Source organism: Artibeus jamaicensis, unplaced genomic scaffold (assembly GCF_021234435.1).
Source record: "Artibeus jamaicensis isolate MK-2021 breed Jamaican fruit bat unplaced genomic scaffold, CSHL_Jam_final scaffold_833, whole genome shotgun sequence".
Classification (NCBI taxonomy): Eukaryota; Metazoa; Chordata; class Mammalia; order Chiroptera; family Phyllostomidae; genus Artibeus; species Artibeus jamaicensis.
In genome coordinates this window covers 21,044,569-21,063,747 of record NW_026522056.1, presented here as the reverse complement: position 1 = coordinate 21,063,747, position 19,179 = coordinate 21,044,569, and the positions used below count along the sequence as shown (strand labels likewise).

Genomic DNA, 19,179 nt, shown 5'->3' with positions numbered 1-19,179 from the left:
CTGACCCTGAAAGCCAGTGGCTGGGAGGGAGGGTGAGTGCTCCTCCCTGTTTCCTACTGGCTCTCACACAAGGCTCACCAGCTACCAAGAGCGGGGCTCCCTCCCCGGAAGAGGGTGCCACGTTCCACACCTGAGCATTCCAGGGCACAGCAAAGCAGAACTGACGCCTGGCCCACTTTCAACAGAATGAAATAACCAGCAAACTTTTTTTAAAGGAAACTTGAAATAATTACCATGTATTCTTCCAAAGCAATCAACATTCCTTTCACAACTGAATGACTGTAAGTTAATCATTAACTTTTGAGGTTAACGGGGGAAATCACAGGTCCCTTTAACCTACCTAACCAGTCGGTGTGAATGACAGCCCTATGCAACAGTTTCAAGACAAACCATCTGACTAAGGTAACAAAACTAAGCAAAAAATTTTAACAAATCTAAACAAAAAGGATAACCTTTAGAGAGGGTGACACATTAAACAAAAGAGGTGCGGTTTTTTCACTTAACTACTCTGTGTTCAGTTTCAACTAAGAATGTCAACCTCTTATTATTTTTGGCAACTTTTTTAATGCCCCAAATCAAGTCATGAATTTCAGGAATCCGGCAGGCCAGCCCCATCTGGGCATGCAACACTGTATCTGAAAGGGAGTCAGCCAGTGCCGGACTCCCTTAGGCAAAAAAGGTAAAGGATATATATAGCCGCAGCCTCAAAGCCAAAAATGATAGAGAAGGGACCAAGAAGCACATTCCTGTCTTATCTGGCCTGACTTGGAGTCACCTCACCTTTCTTTCATTACAGGAAGGGGACTCCAAGGGCAGTAGCCTTAGATCAAACACAGCATTCCAAAACGGCAGAGGCATTCACAGGGATCTCTCCTCACGGGGAAAGAGCAAGCTTTACATTTCATGAATGAATAAGCTCTAATGAAGCATTCCTGGGTCCTTAAATACAATTTCAAATAGCTGATGGTATACGAGAGTTCGCCCAGAGAATGTAAAATGACTATGACGAAAAAGTTAATAGGAAAGCAAACTTCCTTAGTTTTGAGTAAGATCGTAAAAGTACATGAAGGTCTAAAAATTCCAACTTCAAATGAAAGATCTTCATTAAGATTTTCTTACAATCACAGCAGATCTTACAACCAGCAGGCAGTGGCCTGGGACTGCTGGAGAGTGTCCAGTTTTTTCAGAGTAGGGGATTTTACATTCAACAAGTCTTGCACTCCAGCTAACTCGTCTTTTTAATGCATCTTAGAAGTTACTTTCTGAAGCAGTTAGCCAGTAATTTTCAACCTGCGTGACACTTTCTATATATGGGAGTCTGCACTTAGAACTCCGCTTTCCATAAAGCCAGCACATATTCAGATACTGTAAAAGAAAGTGAAGATCTTTTTTGTCAACTTCTACAAAAGGCTGTTTTATTTCCTTCAATGTAGGTAAGAGGCATTGTTCTCTCTACAAAAAAGAAAACACTGGCAGATGCTGAATTCTCTCTTTTATTCGGTAGATTGCATCATAACATATCAAAGTCTGGCTTGCGTATTTGTGCAATAAATGAGCCCATTTCTAAGCACCCAAGTTATGGTAATCTGCTATAGGGAAATCTACTTACTTACACAGTTTGATTGCGATGTCACAAAAACTACTAAGAAAAATTAATCAAGCTCAGATCCCTACTTTACATTCTTTGCTGTCTCACTCACTTATGACAATCCCTAATGCTGGAATTCAAATATATACAGGAAGTAAGCGCTGGGAAATAAAGCCCCGAAGAAATGTAATCAACCAACTGTTCCATTGAAACAGACAGACAACCACTGTCTGGTTTAGAAAAATAATGGATTTCTTACTTCCACATGATTAAAGATGCATCCATTCAGTACTGTGCCTTCAGAACTCGTCCCCCATGGCACAGGAAGGCAGAATGCGTGTGTGCCATAACCATTAGTGAGCTTTCTTTGCCCAGACCCTCCAGAGACCTGTCGATTTTTCCCCTGTACACTGCTTCCCATCTTGAGCACTTTATTGGTGAATTAGACTCTAAAGGGCAGTTTTTATGAGTTTTCTGACCACCATTATAAGTATAAAACATGAAGCTAACGAAGAATAAAATACTTGTCAGTTTCTGAATGAGTGTTATTTTTTTTCCAAAGGTTTAGTCAAATCACCTCAGCATCTTTGAATTGATGTATTAGCTTCCAACATCTGGGCCTCCTCTGTCTAAATGCATGCAGCACTGTGCCTCAGTACAAACAGTTCTCATATTTAATTCTTCCAACTATTGCATAAGTAATTAACTTAAAGCTTTATTGCTTGGCTTTTTTTTTAAAGAACACTCTTCTTTACCCAACTGTTTTGAATAGAAACCTGGTTTTTTATTTACTTCAGTCTTCTCCAAGTACTTGAGTTAATTAATAACTGCCAAGAGATTGCTTATTGCCTAATAAGAGATCTTCGATAATCTCTTATCAAATCACCCCATGAATAAGATAATTTGTTTTAATTCATTCACACTGTGCTGCTGAGGATACATGAAGACAGGCCAATCAGAGACCAGGAATGGGGACTGCAGTTGATCTAAGTCAGTTCCACTCACTCTCAGAGTACACGCCCCCTTTCCACTTTGAATACCCACTGCATTCCCCCCCACACCCACCCCTAACAGAGAAGGGGGTGGGTGGGGGGAAGACCTCTTACCAGAGAGGGGAAGACTGGCAGGAATGGAACAGGGCAGATCTGTCTAAAGCTGAATCACAGTTGAACTGTTTAGACTGAATCAAGCTTCGTTCTTCACTGTACCCCCAAACTGTGGATTGCTACTGATGTTGAATTGACACCAACAACCATCAGTTGACAACACTAAACCCCTGCTTTTATAAAGTGAGCAGTATCTAACCATGTGAAATATGAAAGTATTTTTCCACAGGATCTTTATCTGGCACACAAGGAAACACTCGTTCAAAAAATAAAGGAAATGCATTAACAAAGAGAAATAAGCCTTAAGATGCCAATGAGGACAAAGACTTGAGAAAGCTAAGTTAAATCAGAGAGTTCTGTCTCAAAAAGTAGGTTTTTAAAATAAGAATTTCCTAAACACAAAAGCACCAAATTAACAAAACCTGTTTTCATTATGATAGTTCCCGGAATGGGGTAATTTTTTTCACCGACAATACTGGGACATGTTTGGTTCTTGGTTTGAAATCCAACTATTCAGTTGCAGCAAAGAATGTGAGATGAATACTCTTCCAACTGCTGATGAGTCCTTTTCTGGATAAAAATGTGGTAGTTTGATTTGTATGAAAAAGCTTAAATTTTTATTTCCTTTGACCCACTTATTCCACTTTGCAGAATTCGTGGTAGAGTGACAGAGAAATAGAACAACAAAGAAATAAATTAAATATTCAAAAATTGGGTATAATTATACATATTCCAGTTTATCTCTGATGGCACACCGCGTTCTCTAAGTAAATGCAAGAATCATAAAAGGCTCTAAATATATTAAAAAATAGTCAACAAAACAGTATGTGCAGTATAGGTTTACTTTTTTTTAATCCAGCACCAGAGCTTAGAAGTAGGGTGTGTGTGTGTGTGTGTGTGTGTGTGTGTGTGTGTGTGTGCACTCACAAAGTAGGAAAAATTTCAATGGTGCTCTAAGCAGTAGAACTTTAGTAAGTTTTTTTCCTTCTTTCTAACAGTCTACCTGTTCCCAGACTTCTACAATGGTTATATATTGATTGTTTTCATCGAAAAATAAAAGCTCATTTTTAAAATGAGGGTATTTCACTGCCAATTTTGCCCAAATGCAATGGAGAGTTAACTCTTTAAAGAATCAACATTAAGGAATCATTTTCAAACCCTCCTCCCAAGAACTAAAAGGGGATTTGGCCCAGCAGAAAATAAATTTGCAAAGGACGGACGTGCCCACAGAGATCTGGCAAGGTGCGTCTTCACCGGCTTTTGGCAACAATTTCCTCTTATTATTCCTTCACTCCCAACTGCTTTTCAATTTACCCAGAAGCCCGAAGAAGTTAATAGGTCCTAAATATGTATTCTGCCGCCTGAATGGATTGCCCTTCATAAGGTAATAGTGAGACCCCATGTGGTCCTTTCACTGGTGCTTTAACAAATCCCCCCCGCAGTGAGGTGGCCCCGGGGGCAGTTCTGTTTTCTGAGGACCAGGCGGTGACCTCACCAAGAGGGTTCCCAGCAAGACAATCCCCACATTCAACAGCCCTAAGAAACGAAGGAGGGGCAGCTACAGGGGGAGAGAGCGGGCCCTGGTGAGGAATGCTATTTACCTGTCACAGTGAGATCCACCCCGCAGAGGTTAAAAAAAAAACCTCAAGCTGCTTCAGCAGATTCCCAGCCAGCAGCCAGCACAAAACAAACATATTTACTTAGGCTTCATTCACAACTTTTGATGTGAAACTGCTGAGGCCCAAATGGAAACAGGTAGATTTGTGAGCTACTAACAGTGGCAGCGTCCATTCAAATGCAGTGGCCAGTATGCTGACTAGCAAAAAGGTAACCCCCCCAAAATTCATCCCAGTGTGCATGCCCCAAAACTTACACACAGACTTCCCATATCTGAAATGTGACAATGAGCCAACACAAAGAGCACGTTTACAGAGGAAGGACTGCTTCATGGCCCTTAATTCCAAAGAGAAGTAGGAGAAATGTGGGTTTTGAATGAATTACCCAGGGTCACAGTTCTGTAAGCCCCCAGGAACTTGTTTGTTAATTACTACAGATTTTGTTCCACTTGGATAGGGTAGACCTGATCCAGTCAAATCTTTTGTAAAATTACTCTGTAAAATACCATCTTAAGACAACAATTTCCAAACTGGAGCACTGCAAGAATATTTAAAACATGTAGGTCCTGACTATTTAGTCAGGGGCATTGACCTCTTTTCCCCTAGATTGTCAAATTTCAAAAAATGACATCAGCTAACACAACGATGGCTGTTCAGTGTGAAGGAATCGAAAATATACCTATATTTTTGGTCAGATCTGCAAAAAATACTATTTTTTCGGTGTGCCGCTGAATTTTAGTCATTTGTTTAAATATGCCCTAAGATGAAAAGGTTAAAAATCACTAACTTAAGACATCCCATACTCTCACAGAAAAAAAGATTTATGTCTCACTGATGAAACAACATTTCTAATCTTTAGATGAAAATTACATCACCAACCCCAAACAGGCCCCAAAAGCAAAGTGAATGGGACAAGTTTAATAACCAATACTTATCCTGAGAAATAAAAGACGCTTGATTCGCTCAGAATTTTACAAAAGCTATCAGTGGGCAATGTTTAACTGAAAGCAAAGCTCTAATTGGAAATTAACTGTTCAGTTGTTTTCCTACATCCATTAACACAGAGCAAGAGAGAGCTCAAATGAAAGGACTGCAAACTGAGTTTCCATCTAGCTTTGCCACTATTTTTGAACATCACAGGCATTGTTTCAGTGTAATAATTTAAAAGCCATGCCAGGATCCATGTCAGCAACATCTTCGACAACAGAGGTTTCTGCAACACCAGCATAATGGCTGAGTGCTGTCAGAGGCGGGTCTCTGGCCCCCAGAGCACTCCTTAACTCTTCCCAACCCCCTTCCCACGGGGTGTGCCAACCCACTGAGCAGGACTGGACCAGGACTGGACCAGGGGGCCGGCGCCTCCACTGGGAGACGGGGCCCTGCTTTGCATGGATAAACATTCTTCAAAGCAGCTGACCTCCACACAGATCCCTGAACCTGGGCTGTGGTAACAGGCATGTGAAGTGAGGCTAGTCTCAGAGGAGTATAAAATACACGCTGACTTAAAAACTTGATATGACTACAAGAATATGGAAGCTCTATCTCATTAACACTTTTTACCTTGATTATAAGCTTAAATGATACTTTTCGATATGTTGGATTAAATAAAATATATTCTTAAAATTAATTTATTAAAATTGTATGTGGACAGGACTACTGAGCCGTGGTGCCTCCACCTGTTCAATTCCCTCCTTTGAAGATTTGAAAAAGGAAAATAAACGCTGGCAGAATTTACACAGTGATGCTACTATAAACGGCGAAAATCAGCCTGCCTTTTTCACACGGATACTTGTATCTTAATAAGAGACTCTAAACAGCAGAACATTTCCACACTAAATATTTCCATAGTGCATTCTGGGACACGATCTGTTTGGTTGTGTTAGTTTACACAGGTTGAGGATGAGGAGCCTGTAACGCAGGGTCTTCTCTGAAGCCAAAACACAGAATTGAAGACTGTTATTCCCTTCGATAAAATGATCTTCTGTATACTGTATCAAGATCCACTATTAAAATATCAAATTTTAGGTCAGCATCTCTTAAGTTTCTAATGAAACCTAAATTCTGGTATAAAACCTTAATGTCACCCTACGAATTTTATTAGAAACAAGGCCACTCATTTGGGTATTTAATGAGCTCTGAACTCTTTTCAAGCAAATAAAAAACAAACATTTATGCTTTTCCAAGGTCACTTCTTAATTTTTTTCATCTCAAATGAGGATCATTATTTAACTTATTATTCTAATCTGTTTGAGAAAAAGAATAATAACGGGAGTTTACTTACATCTTCTCTAGAAGAAGTTCCCTGTTAAAGATAGCCCCAAATTCCCCATTCCATAGTGTTCAAACACTAACTCCCCAAATTTCCAGACAAAAACATCAGGATGCTTAGTGAATCGCTGTGGTTTTGACTTTTTTCCAAATTGTGAGATTTCTGTTTCAACTCATCACCGGCGTTTTCCTGGTTATTCTGTTGCATGTATGTCTGCAATTCCAGTATAAGCGAAACTTAGTATAATACTAAGTGGCATTAAAATATCTTTATTTTTAATACCTTTGTATTTAAGCTGAAACTTGAGTAGAGATACCAGGGATGTGTTGGAAGCCTAGATACCAACACAATGCTCCTGTATTCTCTCCCAATTTCAGTGTCTATTTTCATGTCCCCGAAACTTCCATCTACTTCCCATTCTACCTCCCCCAAGTCGTCCATCCTCTAGAGAAAGTAATAAGCAAATGAAATAATTTGTGACTAATTAATTATCAAAAAAATGGTGCTAAAGAGGCTGCTGGATGGTAACAGACATAGGGCCTGGGGGCCCCTGCCCCCTGTCAACTCCCAGAAGCAGAGCCACCAAGCCGACCAGCAAGGGACCAACACAAGCAGGAGCCCAGTTGAAAGGAGCAGAGGGACCCCCCAGTGGAGTCCGGCCCAACCCGCCAACCCGCTGAGCTGTGACCTAAATAACTGGTGGTGGTTTGAAGCCGCTGAGATCTAGAGTGCTTTATTTCCCAACGAAAGGCTAAATCCCAGTGTTCCGTGATCCTTTCAGAGTGTTTTATCTCAGGCCAAAGATAACGCAAGTGTCGATTCAGCTTTGGGTTTGTCTCCACCGTTGAGCCCACTGAGTCTTCTAACCTCCTTCACGGAACAAACTTAACACAGCCATCATCTCACTTCCTGCAACTCCCAGTGGTTCTCGGGCACTTATGCGCCTGCTGTGAACAGATCTCCACCCCAACGCGCAGAAAATAAAATCTCCTCAAAGGTTTTCTGCCCTTCTTTAACCACCCTAAAAGTTATCGAAAAACAAAGTTAACTGCACTGGTACCTGTCCACTCTACATTTGAAAGGGAGCAAGAGAAGTAGACAAAGAGCAAATAAGAAGTTTTTTTTTATTTAGAAAAAATCACTAAAGCATGAAAAAATTTTTAGTTTTGTATACATATTCTCCTTAAAATAGTACAGTTACTGAATTTCCCTTCATTCAACCAGACTTTAAAAGGAGGGTTTGCCGGTAAGTAAACAGTGCTCCATTAAAGGAAATAAACAAGAGATTTACAATATACAACATACAGCTTTTTAACAGGGTACATCTAGACGTGTTTAATTTAACCCAAAACACTGAAAGTTTCGAGAATACTCTATGAAGCTCTAGAAGTAATTATTTCTTTTAAGCCTGAGGAAATTCATCAATAACGACACTCACCAATAAAAATAAACCCTACTAATCTGAAAGTGTTTCAAGACTCCAGGATTTTATCAAAAATGTACAATCTAAGTGGATATTCCTATCTTTCACATTTAAAACAGAAGCAATACTTTTTAATCCAGAAGATGATACAGGCAATATCACCGTTCCCTAGACCAAGGTAACCAGTGCCTAACCCAGGCAAACCCTGTGAATTCTGGGCTCTAATTCCAGGCTTCCACATGCAACCTGACAAATGAAGTTGCTTCTGGAGAAGGCAATAAGCAAACACAAGGAATCCGCATCGCTACTGCAGAGATGCTGTGGCTGCCGTTCCCATATGCTGTTTTTGGCTATGTCGGAGGTGTGGAAACGAGGGCATCTGAAATGGCAGAGCCGCTTTGAGTGCATTACAGGAGCAGGAAGACCTATGGCACACTGGCCACCTCTCCTCCCCCATCAGAATTTTCTCCCTGTGTGCCCAATAGATCAGATCTGAAAAGGTCTTTCCCAGTAACAGTTACTCAGATGTTTCCTTTTATCATTCTGTGATAATCTGCTTCCACTCGAAGTTGTGCTCACCCTCCACGTGCTAGCTGGGGGTCTCCCGTGCGCGGGGCCCACCAGCACGAGGACAAACAGCAAAGTCCCCACCCTCAGGAAGCTTTTGCTGTGGTTGCAGGAAAGTGAGGAAAGCAGATTTTTTTATTATGTCAGGATAATTACGCACTCTGTGCAAAACACATACATTTTAAATCTTGGACCTTAAATTAAAAGTTTTATATTCCACAGTAGGGATACTTAGTTTGACTTCTTCCTCAAGCCACTGTTGTTCTAATTAAAACCAAACCTGAATACTATTCGTGTTCAATCTTTCCTAATCAGCTTTCATCTTCCACACAAGAGTATCATGCTATTAAGAAAAAAATACTTCTTTTAAAGATATTTCAGCTCTTTTAAAAATAACCGATGTCCATTCTGATGTCTCAAGTGAAGAACTAACTTGGTGTTTACATGACAAATGCCTCGTTTGCATTTAAAAATGTACACACCTGCATCTGAGAAAGAAATAAAAGAAAATCACACAATACACATTTATTGGGCCCTGGCTGTTGCGGCTCAGTGGATTGAGCTCGGACCTGTGAACCGAACAACTGCAGTTCGATTCCCAGTCAGGGCACATGCCTGGGTTGCAGGCCACTTCCCAGCAGGGGATACACGAGAGGCAACCACACACTGATATTTCTCTCTTTCTCTCCTTCCCTTCCCCTCTAAAGATAAATAAATAAAATCTTTAAAAAAACATTTATTGGGTTTATCAAACAATGAACATCACTGAACAAGTATTCACTGAGCACCAGCTGGGAGCCAGGCAGGGAGATAAGAGACGTGAAGATGTCGGAGACACCTCGCTATTGAGCGGCTTTGAGAGTGAAGAGCCAAGTAGAAAACTTAATAAAGAACTAAAAGCAAAAGGATGTTAGAGAATCTTTTAAGAATTTATGGTGGAACTGCTTTAAAGTCACCTACCAAAAAGTTGTTTTCAGCTAATAAATGTCCTAAACTCGTGATAAAGAAAACATGTTATTTTCACAAAAGATTCCAAAATCACTATTTTTTTAAAAAAACCTCCATAAAGGTCAAAAAATACATGGACTAGAAGTGATAAGAAATTAATGTTTGGGAATGACAAATCAGAAAATTTTGCCACATATGTGATTATTTCATATTTTGTTATAAAGTTGCTTAATGTTCCTTTTATCATGAACAGTACCAAAACACTGGCATTATAAATCCTGTGATTTTTATGTTCATCTGAATAAAAATCCAGTCTGTCAAGAACGTTAACTTTATTATTAGAAGTCTGAGTTTTCTGACAGATTATTTTACCTTTACTCGTAGTTGAGCAAAGGAGGATTTTTATGGTAAATTGCAATACTAAAGCTCAAACCCTGGCCTCAAGGGCTGCTTAACTCAAAAAAATAGATATATTGTTTGTTCTATTATTTTATTAGGATCATCTTATACCCTCAACAGAGAGACAAAGTATCTGATGACACAGGTCTGTAAAGAACTACAGACTAATGTCAAACCTGACAGTCTCTCTTGAATCCCTTAAGCACACACTACAGAAGCAATTTCTATTTGTTCGGTATACACTATGTATCCACCTCACTTATAAAATAGAAAACCCACTACATCACAAGCACGCATTAGCCTAAGTGCCTAAGTGCCCTGTAACACAGGCAGAAATACTTGCAGACTGTAGTCATTACACAACTGCTTGTCACTACACTGTCACCGTGGCATCACCATCACTCTTCCCCCCACCGGGTCCTCTCTACTGAGGACTTTCGAGGACTGGCAGGCAGCCTGGGGCCTCTAGGACACGGACACACAAGGACAGTGAGGGTCCGTGAACAGGGCCAGCACTTCATGAGCTCCTGGTACCGTAACCAAAATCACTGCATTGCTGACGACAAAATACACAGATTTCAACAGCTTCTCTGAAGTTTCTCTGATACCCAAAGACACTTAGAAGCCCTGCTTCGGAGGCCCAGGACCAGGCACCCCTGCGGTGGTAGAAAGGCTTCCCTCCACCTTCGTTACCACTGCTCTTATGCGTTACAATCGGACTGCCTGGTGCTACGGCTCTGCTAGGTCACCCACTGTGCTCGGGAGAGGACAGGAAAAAAAGTAAGACTGTGCTCCTCTGTCCGGGAGCCAGACACACACCTCCCTGGGTCATACGTGTAACAGAACACAGAGAGAACCCCTGAACAAAGAGAAGCAAAGACTAAGTCTCTGGGTCTCGGGAGAGGGTTCCGAAGAGAGGCAACAATGGCTTACTGGCCGTCCTAGTGAGCACCTACTGAGTGTCTGACCTACTGAGTGTCTGTTACATGGATCCATCAGTGAGAGATTTATACTTCACCCCATAAGAAGCTGACAATCGAGGGGTAAAAGACTTATAAATAAACAATTACACTAGACTGATGCTTAAAATGTTTTTGAAACATGAAGAAGAAAGATGTATTAGGGAGAGTTAAAGATAGTAAGGGGCAATCCAGGGAGACGAAAGGAGGGGCGCGGGGGCAGGGGGCAAGGGCTCCAAGGGGCGGGCCCGGCTCCACCTGCTGACGCACAGGGATGAGCCCCGCACCGTGTGGGAGGAGGGAACTGGGGAAGGGAGGCCAGTTTGTGAGCCTGGCACCAGCTTTATGTAGCAGAGACAGTGGAAGGCCTGAGGGAGGACTCGTGAGCAGGGGAACAGGGCCACTGGAGAATCGTGTTGGTCAGCAGAACAGCCTCGAATGGGTCGCACTTTAAACCACATCGAAATTTCTATTTTGTGACCAAAATCACTTCGCTTAAAAAACATTTTCACAATCACACAAGGTCAGTATGTTACCTTAATCTCCATCACTTGTCACGTCTTTATAATTTAATATGGGCCCTACAAGGCAGGGTGGGTCAGTACCGAACGGTACTCAGGGATCACTGTGATGATCTGGCAGGACGGTCAATGTGGAGCTTCAAACAGGGCTGAGCATCCGATAAACGTATAAACCTTAACTAGATGTACACACCGACCACAATAAAGAAGAAAACCCTGCCGGCAGCAAGAAAATGCAACATGGTTAAGTTGCCACAAGTTAGAAAGCAGTCTTAAGAAACTACAGAAATAACTGGGTAACTTTTATCAAAAAAAGAAGAATTAGACTAAAACTAACAGAATTCAATTGAGTAGACTTTCCCCAGCATAAAATAAATAGGTGAATCTGAAGACCCTCCTTCAACAGGTCAGTTCACTCAGACACTCAGAGACCTGGCAATGAAACCGAGTCAACCCAGCACCAGGTGTCCCACGGAGAGATGGTGTATTTAGCTGGCGAGGCAGGGTGACTGGTAATAAGACTGGCCCCTGAAGTCAAATGCGGACGCTTTCCTGGACTTCCTGTCAGTGCGGTTGGAGAGGGTGACTGCCGATCCAACCAGCACAGGCACGCACCGAGTCACATGCTTTCCCAATCCGCGTATTTCTAGTGAACACGCATGCACGAAACACCGTGCTCCGAGGTTTTATGTCATGCACGCTGAGCATCACTATTTATAAGCAGCATGGTCTGTTTTTATAAAAAAATAAGTGCCATGAATGTAATGCAAAGTAACACACTACGCAGAATACAAACTAATGGATAATAAAAACTTGACAAATCTGGCCTTCTGAATGAAAGTAATCCACAAAGTCAAACCAACAGGAATGAAGTGGTTAAAGAAAAAAATCCAACATGGACAAACACCTAAAGTTTAAAACCTACTCATTGTCGTAACTGGGCAAGGTGGACAGTGCAGTAAACAACAGACTGGATCCTAACTGAGCATTAAATCTCTCTATATAGTCACTCATCCAGTGATGGACACAACCCTTAAACACTCTTTGGAACATAAAAACGGTTCCCCAGGGAGAACTGTGTCCCCTCATTATCATGCCACATACCAGATGGCTGTGAGCGAAGCCGCTGGAACCGGGACACCAAGGGGACAATGCAGAGGACAATGGCCACAAAGAACTTCTTCAAAGGCCAAGTGCAGGTTAAGTTAACCTCAGCTACCCTGTGGGCTGGTTTGGTTTTAAAGGTGTGCTAGAATCCTAACCACCATCTAAAACCTTGTTTTGATGGAAAAAGCCTCCAATTAAACCTTCTATACAGTTCAGACATATGATATTTTTACGTAAGAGATCATACTTTCACAATGGAAACCCATGGAAAATACTTGTCTACCTCAAGCACACTCTGTATGCTTCAATCACTAGTAATCACTTCACTGGAATAACCTTAAATTGTTGAAATGCCACCGTTTTGTAACACTGAAATCCTGTTTTCCTAAATGTGCTGAATGAAGAGCAATACGTCATTCTGAGAAAAAGTAGGGGACAAAGATTCTTAGACACTACACTCCTTCGAAGCTAAAGGCTTCCATCACCACAAAACTAGTACTGTATGAAGTGTTAAAGGGTCTTCTTTAGGAAAAAGATAAAAAATACAAACAGTAAAATGGCAATAAAGACATATCTATCAACAAGTCAATCTAAAAAACAAGCAGAACACAAACAGACTCATGGATACAGGGAACGTTTTGACGGTTGCCAGGTGGGAGGGGGCTGGGAGGACGGGTGGACAAGGTGAAGGGACTGGGAAGCACCAACCGGTTGTGACCGAAGGTCACGGGGATGTGGAGTGGAGCACAGGGAACAGAGCCAGTGGCGTTCTGGTAGCGACACGTGCTGTCAGACGGTGCAGGGTTTATCAGGGTGATCACTCGGTGGGTATACACCCGACACTAGTATAGCACTGAATGTCAACTGTACTTGCAAAATAAAAAATGATCACTAAAAAAAAAAGACCAAACCTCAAATCTAGGATTCAGTTCTCCAGCCCCACCCAACCCAGTTCAGCCCAGAACTCCACTCAACTAGCAGTTTCCAAACGGGCTTCCTGAGGACACCTCACTATCGTTCTTTGGAAATGAGAGGCAGTGTAAGGTCGTGTTTGCATGCAAGTTCTGCCACTTCGTACCATGTATTTCAGGCAAGCTGCCTAACCTACGTGTGAATGGTTCCTTACAGGTGTCAAGGAGGTAACAGCATCTATCCGGCAGGTGTGAGGATGATAACTTAATACACGCACACTGCTTGGAAGAGCACCTGGCTGAACGGTGTCTGTGTTTATTATCATACTGATGTCCGTGATCATTATTACCATCATCCCTGAAGGCACGAGGCCAGACACCAAACTTGACCTTGACTCTACCCTACGCCGTCCGAGTCCTGGCCCCTACACACCACTCGGGATGCTAGAGGGCGCTGCACTGCCCAGCAGGTCCTGCTCCCCAACACAGTACCACCCTGAAGCGCTGTTTAGGCAGCTGCCAAACCCAACCCCGCCCCGCCCGGTCTGCCTTCAGTACCTAAAGCATCTCCAACGTCATGCAAAGAAAACAAAGAAAAGCTGACCCTCTGTTTTCTCTGAAAACAAAATGGAATTTCCTTAGGATGGCTAATTAGACCCTACTTTCAGCTAAAAACCTTCCAGCTTCAAGGAGTAATAATTTCTGCTTCTCCCCAGCAGAAATCAGTACTATGCTCTGCCCTGACTCAGAATCACACACGCAAGCACAAAACAGCCGGCTTTTACCCCAAACACGGCGGCAGCACACAGGGTCATCTCAGACTTTCTGCCAAAGCCCGCTTTTCGATCTCACCGTGGCGAGGAAATCCACGTCTCTTCTCTTCGACTTTTCTAGGAGGACAAAAAGCAAGAGCAGGACAGCAGCTGCCACCACGTAGGGAGGAGACAGCAATACAAAAGCCCTTTCACCAGCCAGTTTCCGAACTCCGTCCGGGGCCTCCGACCAGGCCCTGTGCGGTCCCTGCGGCCAGGAATCCCAGACCCAGCTCTGACACAGGTAGCTGGTCCCGCCCCCGTGGGCCACACTCCTAACGGCCCCTCCCAGGAACAATCTCGTCATGGTACTTGAGCCCCCTGGGACTCTTTGCGTTTTATTTCCTGTCCCGAGAGAGCAGGCCCTAGGAAAGAGACACAGGTCCCAGCTCCCATGGAAAACATCCTACTTCCAATTGAGAAAGGTTGTTGAAAAACTTGAATAAATCATTAAAATGACTCAGAGGTCTGCCAAACCGGACAGAAGGGCCAGACCCATTTCCCCTCTCATTAAAATTCTCTTCTGTTCCCACTGGACAAATGCGTTCATCTCGGGTCTTCCTGGCTAAGGAAGGCCAGGGTCCCGTTCCCAGACGGGTGAGACAGGAACAGGGCGGTCACACTCCCCCCCAAGGAGGATGTGGCCAGACGCTCTTAAGAAGAACGAACTCGTGACGCCCCACCCCTCCCGCATCTCACGAGTGGTGATTTATCTGGCTGAAGCAGCTGCACCCCCATAATAATTCATTCCAAGTCTTTTCATCAAAACGTCTGTTTCGATCCTGAAACCTCGGCTGGGATTCTAAAAGTGACGCAGCACTAATAGGTTCAGAATTCACTCTTATCTTAATGAAAAACATGGTCTCCCCAAGTTGTCAAGGGGGAAACACGCTTCGTGGGCTCCACTAGAAAAACCACCCAAAACAGAACCGAAGTACTTCGGACGGGAAGGAGCACAAGCTTGTAGGCATTCCATAGTAATCCACACACCAGGGGCCCACAGGCCTACGTCGGTCTCTATTAACAGTCTGGAAAACCTTCGGCCAACCACGTTTCTAGACGTAGCCTAAGTCTGGAACATTAGTGAAAGGCTGCAACTTTTTATTGGTGCTCAAGTAATAATTCAGCTGGAGGGGTACCCATCCGCCAAGAACACTAAGCTGAATTGATTCCACAAACCTAAGGACAGATGCTCAAGCTTCTACACTGCTCAACTTTGCAGCTGACAACAAAGGGACGAGGACCACATGGGAAGTGCAAATGGGGTGAATCCCGGGGTGAATGTGGGGTGAATGCCAAGGAGCACCGAGTGTGGAGTCAGGCAAATTGAAACCTCAGTGTGAAATTCTGCAGGCTTCAGAGGTACTCCCTCCGCCAGCACCTCTGTTCAACCTGCTTTTGGGTCATTGCCATCCGTGTGGAGACAAGAAGGGGGAGAATCTTAATGACAGCGCCACAGACAGGCTCTCTAACAAGACTGACTTTCCAAATAATTTTCCACAACACACTCCACCCTTCCAAACCTCAAACGGGTGGGCCCTCCTCATGTGGGCGCGGCTTCTCAGAACAACTCACCAATACCTACCGCAGGCCTCTGGGAGAGGCACAGGACACAGTGAGTGTGATTCAGGCCAGTCATCTGTCACCCCCACGCTGCCGTTACCGTTACCTCCCTGCAAAGCCAATTAGCAAAACATGTCCAAAGTCTGGGCCTGACAGGACTATCCAAAATTCAGGGCGTCCATACAATTTCTATTTCAAAAAAAAAGAGGCTACTTTTCAGGAAATGTTTCAAATGTAAGCAGTTTTTTTTTTTTAAAGAATCTTAACAATAAGAACCAAATTCAGATTTCTGAATATGTTCTCTGTTCTATGAAAAGTATACTGAGTCACATTATTTGAGGATGTTAAAACAGGTAAAGCATCACAAAAACGGAGCTATATGACTCAACTAACTTCAGAGTTTCAAGTTCGGTCCTAGGCGTTATTACTAGGGAACAGTGACGTGAGCAGGTTCCTGGTGTCCAGAGGCAAGGCTGTCCCACTGGGGCCCACGCCACTTAGCCCAAAGGCAGAGGCGGGCCTGGGGGAGGCTCCAAGAACTTGGCAGAGTCGGAGACACTGACCTTCTAGGAAAGCGCTAATAAACCTGACCTGAGCCAGGCCAACTCAGTTCACTCCAAGGGTCAGCCACTGGTCCCCTGGGGTCCCCACTGGTGTTCCTGAATTGCCCTTTCTTTTCTTCATCTGACAGGCACCTCTCAATACTTGCAGCCTGTCATAGAAATCAGACAAATCCCACGTGAAAAATTAGCATACCTAATTTTAGTATTTCTACTGCACCACACCTGACTTTTCCTGAAGGAATCTACATTACGGTGTCAGCTGACTTGCTGGATGCTCAACAGTAACTTGGGCTGATCATTCTACTGCCAGAAATACATCTTGTAATATATACTAGGCCAATGTGTAAATATCATTTTATTTAATTCCAGAAAGAATATACACACATAAATCTACTGCACAGTACATAGTTTGCTCTGTAAAGCAAGGATTAGATAGATAACCTAGAATCGGCCAACTTTCCTTTCACCTTTAAATCTCAATATTTATACAAATGCAGAACAGTTTTATGTACACCTCCCCACCCCACTGCCCAGGGTCTCTGGCCTCCCACCCAGTTCCCCCTGGAAAAGTCTGGCCCTGCCATTCAGCTTGCAAACTGCTCTGGACACATGTCAAGAGACAGCCGGGGTTTGTGGGTTCTGTCCTTGGTTTTTCTTTCTTGGTAGTAAAAAACATCTGTCCTCTGAAATTCGTAAGTGAAAAATATTTATTTCTACCTGCGTTTTTAAAAAGCCACAACAAATACTCTTTTAACTTGAAAGGAAAAACACCAAAAGGCAGTCCTCGTATCAATGAAGTCATCAAAGAAACGTAAATGAGGATTTTGGTTCGATTTTCTGTCTGAACTTTTTACAACTGTTGTTTACAGGCTTTCAAAATCCTCTTTGAAAAAGAAATAGAGAGGCAGGAATAACTGTGCTGAGGAAACACAGAACAACATAGTTTCAGATCTGGGGGTATTTTTCTCTGTTGATGTTGTATCCGAAAACTCTAATTCATGCTGGAGAATAGGACCAAAAAAAATCTATTCTACTCTTCAGATGAGTGATTACTAACTACTGTTGATGATGCTATTTTCTCTTGAATTAAGCTATTCTGGGTATTTTAGATGAGCAGTATATAAGGTTTGTGTGTGTGTATAAGTAACACTAATACATGCCAGGAGTATTGATTTCAATAAAAAAATTCCCTTGAATAACCTAGAGCATATTAAAAATATTACAGCATCTTCAATAACTCGCTTCCTCCGTGTGCTATGTACCTACTGGATGTGGGAGTGGATACTGGGGTGGGTACTGACTGCATACCCAGTGGCATCGCTGATTGTAAAAGAAGTTTTAACGTAATATGAAAGCATCCCTTTCTAGAATGAAATTAATAAAGGACATATCAATGAGATTAGTAAACAAACTGAGCTCCATCTATGGCTGATTGATGCTGGGACTAGCTTCTTTCTATGCCCACTACCGTTCTCAAAGGGCAGGACATCCAAAGCCAAAATGAGCATTAATTTAATCACTCACCCTTTTAACATTTAATGAGCAAATTGTACACGACAGGCACTTGTGGCTAGAAGATGCCAAGGAGAGAAAATACATGAGCTAAAAGCCAGCTCTTCAAGGTGCTCTGGGGGGGTAAATTTTAACACCCAAAGTTCATGCTGACTGTACCTGGAGATGGGGCCTTAAAGAGAGAACTAAGTCACAACGAGGTTATTAGGGTGCTCTCCAACCCCATGGGACTGGTGTCCTCCTGACAGATGAGGACATGGACATAAAGGGGAAGTCAGGCAGAGACAGAGAGAAGGCACGCATCTATGAGCTAAGGAGAGAAGTCTCAACAGAAGCCCACCATGTCCACACCTTGACCTCTGACTTCTGGCCTCCAGAACTGTGAGAAAACAAGTCTCTGATGTTCAGCCACCTGGTCTGCGGTACTTTGTTATGGTGGCCCTAGCAGAGTGACCCCAAGGCTCACCTCCCATCAGAGGAGAATGACACAGAACTAGACAACAGCTATGGAAAGCAGCTCAATGAAGAGAATGTATACAGAACCCTGGCTGGTGTAGCTCAGCAGGTTGAACGTGGGCTACAACCCGAAGGATCACCAGTCCCATTCCCAGTCAGGGCACATGCCTGGGTTGCAGGCCAGGTCCCCAGTGGGGGCTGCATGTGAGGCAACCACACATTGATGTTTCTCTCCCTCTCCTACTCTTTCCCTTTTCTTCTCTCTAATAATAAATAAATAAAATCTTTTAAAAACTAGAGAGATGTAGACAGTGCAAAACAACACACACTCCGGCACAAAGTGGCTGTCTTGGATGTTGTGGTTCGGGGACCTTCACTGGGAGAAGGACTATCATGAGAAAGCACCACTATCATTTCCAACACATTAACACAATCTAACCTGTTAGGGAGCTCTTCCTTCATATCTCACTTCATCCTCACGTAAATCTCGCGGTAATTCTGAGTGTGCCCATCTTATAGGTGAAGAAAGCCAGTTTTAAGAAGGTAAGTAATTTGTCTAAGATCACCCAACTGACAACTGAAAGAGCGAAACTTATAAGCCAGGTCTTCTCTATTCAACATTGTACATGTGCCTCTCAAACAAGGGCTGGAGGGGGCACTACGTACAGCAGGCCCCATGGCTCGAGCTTTAGTCTCTCTGTGCGTTGCAAATTCTGTGAGTTTGCAATCGCCCCCGAACAGCATGCTAGGAGGTGGTAGTGGCTGTTCTAAGTCTGTACACATACTAGCTTGAAAAACGCTGCCAAGACTTCTCCAAGTTACAGCAAAACCACAGTGATGCTTCTGATAAGAGAGTAGG

At 43.1% G+C, this 19,179-nt stretch overlaps 1 protein-coding gene across 3 annotated transcripts in view; it reads right to left on the bottom strand.

Moving 5' to 3' along the window:
* The window catches only part of FAT1 (FAT atypical cadherin 1), a 124,826-nt gene that overhangs the window by 84,307 nt on the left and 21,340 nt on the right, over window positions 1–19,179 (bottom strand). The window lies entirely within an intron of this gene.